The following is a 3,408-nucleotide window of genomic DNA, read 5'->3' as shown; positions in this document are numbered from 1 at the left end:
ATTTTTTTTATTTTGCTAAAATCTGATTTCAGTTGCAATTTTTTTTTCTTATTTCTGGTTTGGACACCCAAATAATAAACAAGCATTTTATTTTCAAACTGCTATTCGGTAAACAGGAGATTTGAAAAAGAGCTGCACTAAAACAATCCAGGGGTTTTAAATAGGATTTTGAGATTCATTAATATCTTGATTTTGACCGTAATTGATTTTTTGTATATGCTTTGTTTGTGGTGCAGTCACCCGTTATTGTATAGAGTCCCTGCTGTAAAGTTATTATGAGCAAGATGTGACTAAGCTGGAAAAATCCAATGACAAACCTGTAAATAGCAGCTAGGAGAGTCACAGGATCTATAGAAACACTTCCCGTTTTTCTTAAACTTCTGTTCGTTTTAGAGACAAAACTATTGAGCCAGAGACCAACGCTGCAGAAGCAGGAGATGAGGACAATTCTTTTCCTGTCCCTGGTCTTCATCTCTCTAAATGGCGGTAAGTCTCCTTGTCTGGGTGCCATGGTCTGTTACACTTTTTAACTGACGTCTCAAAAACTCAAAAAGTTCCTGGATAAAAAATAAGGTGAATCTGGATGATTTGGATGGATTTGGATGACATTCACCTGCTCAGCAGACCCTGATGATTCTGCACACAGACCTTCCTCCTGTTTTCTGCCCCTGGAAAAGCCTATTTTTCCATTTCACGTTGAAAAGCTTGATCTTGGATGACATTGATCAGTGGTCTTGCCCAATATGCATACGATATGCAGTGTTTTGGCTTAATGATATTGTGTTTGATTGTTAACAAGGTGTTACAAGCTTGTTACTAATCCCCTGAAGAAGCGGGTATACCCGCGAAACGTGTAGGAAAATAGTGACTGACAGGCTGTTTTTTTTGGATGCTTACTTGCCTTTTAATAGTGTGTTGTACATTGTTTTGTAAGACATCAAAAGTTTATCCAAGGTGGATATTGTTATAAAGTTTTAATTATATAAATAATATCATTTTGTATGTTTTAACTGGACATGATGTAGCCACTCAAATTCCCTTCTTTTAAATCTTCCTTATTTGCTTTGACAAATGTAGGAGTTTTTTTTTTTCTTTTATATGTAAAAAGTTCCTAAGGTAATGGTGACAATCAGCATGGCACTTGCAAAATCAGTATTTATTACAATTCCAGTATAGCTAGGGTCAGGGATAGGAACATACTGGGGTTTATTTATTAAATAATAATAATTGAGGCTCCTTACTAAGATGAATTATCACGAAGCAAGGGATATTTTATTTAGCATTGCAAATGTAGTAATAGTTTGCAAAAGGTACTCAGTCAAGGTCAAGCAACTCCAAACAGATTTTTTTCTTGCATAGGATTGGATGGTTAAAGTCATCAGATTTTCAACTCATTTACTAAGCTAAATGCAACGTTCCGAACAAGAGAACAAATCAGTTTGTTATATAAACAGCCTGTATTCCTGTAATAAACAACACAATTGTGTTTAAAGTGGAACTACACCCACGATTGCTCACCCATCCCTATTCCATCATAGGGCACCATAATCTTCCTTCAATACGTTCCAAAGACGATCCTCGGCCATTCTTATTGGCTGTGCCAGGATGATGCAACTTCGGCATGCGGGAGTTCATTTGCTCTCGGCACGTGCAAGGTAAACCAAGATTGCCAAGTTTACCTGTCTTATTCTGCAATACCACCTACCTGAATCTCCCAGTGGGACTTTATTTCCACTTTATCAGTTAGTTTGTTAAATGCATCATGCAAAATCTAAACATTTTTAAGACAATCCCCGCCAACACTGAGCGTTTTCCCAAAAGTAAGACTGGGTCTGAGTTGCCTGCCACCATGGGTATGGGGCCAGGCTAGGAAACTGCAAACTTTTGGTTAGAACTTTTGCAGGCAATTTGGCTTCAGCCGAGAAACAGGCAAGGGGTAGCTGTAGAGGTGACTATATGTGGAATGGGGAGGGGGGGGGAATTGAATAATGAAGGTGACAGTGCCTCTTTAAAATAACAACCAATTCTTTTGCACAGACATAGAGAACCAAACACAACAGTTCCGTCCTTCCATTGACTTCATATATGTGTTTTTTGCTATGTATTTCAGGGGTCTTTGGGAATCCTTGGTCCCTTCGAGTTTCAAGAGATGTCAGTGGTGAGATCGGTAAGACTGCCTCTTTGCCTTGTTTGTTTTCTCACCCTCACAAGCACTACCATGGCGGTCTAACGGTCATCTGGCGAGTCAAACAGCCATACAATGGAACCGTAGTCTTCAGGTGTAGCATTGACCACATTAATGAGCCCTGTAGGACCACCGTGAACTATATGAACAAGTTCCGACTCATTGGAAACCCCCGAAACAATAACATCTCCATCAGCGTGGGGAACCTGACCTGGACTGACAGTAATAGGTATTATTGTCGTGTGGAGCTGTCCGGTGATCGACACGATAAATATGAGACTAAGTCTGGAACATGGCTGCACGTATCTGGTAAGAACTGGGCTCCTGTCATATTTAAAGAGAGGGTGTCATGAGAAATTGCTGGAGGCTGCCATTGCAGAACTTTCCTAGAATGTTAGTTCCCTGGCTCCCAATTTGATTCTTTTTTCAGCTGCCTCTGCCCCGGAACAAGAGTGTTCTCATTGGCTGGTGATTTTAAGGAGCAGTTAGGCCCTTACAGTCACCACTCAAAGGGAATGCCGCCTGCTGATTACAATACCAAACTAGTTCCCATGTACAAGCAGTGAACATCAAAGTTTGCCAAACTCCTAGTGAACCAAACCCAGTGGAGGTCACCCATCACTTCCTGCAAATCCGCTGCCATCTTGCTGCATGCATGCTCCAGCATTTGTCGAACTTGGCAGCACAACAGGACTACTGAGCTTGCTAATAATATACTCTTCATTTCTTCTCAGCCCCTCCCAAAGAAAAAGTGCGTCTTATACGGCAAAAAATACGGTAATATCGGTATATTTACATTTTTTTAAAAGAAATGTACAAAATTGTCTGAAAAACTGTTTTCATTGTCATTATGGGGTACTGAGTATAGATTTTTGAAAAAAAAAAAAGAATTTAAACAATTTTAGCATCAGGCTGCAACATAACAAAAAGTGAAGGGGCTCTGAAAACTTTCTGAAGCCACTGTACATAAATACTAAACATTGCATTAAAGATCTCTAAATCTTTAATGACAGTGGCTCCCGTCATGCACAAAGGCTGCCTGGTGACATTATTAATAATATTAAATAGGATTTATATAGCGCCAACATATTACGCAGCGCTGTACATTAAATAGGGGTTGCAAATGACAGGCAGATACAGACAGTGATACAGGAGAAGGAGAGGACCCCCTGTCCAGAAGAGCTTACAATTTAGGAGGTCCATTCCCCTCTCCTCCAGCATTG

Source organism: Pyxicephalus adspersus, chromosome 6 (assembly GCF_032062135.1).
Source record: "Pyxicephalus adspersus chromosome 6, UCB_Pads_2.0, whole genome shotgun sequence".
In the NCBI taxonomy this organism is placed as follows: domain Eukaryota; kingdom Metazoa; phylum Chordata; class Amphibia; order Anura; family Pyxicephalidae; genus Pyxicephalus; species Pyxicephalus adspersus.
This window is presented reverse-complemented; position numbering follows the sequence as displayed.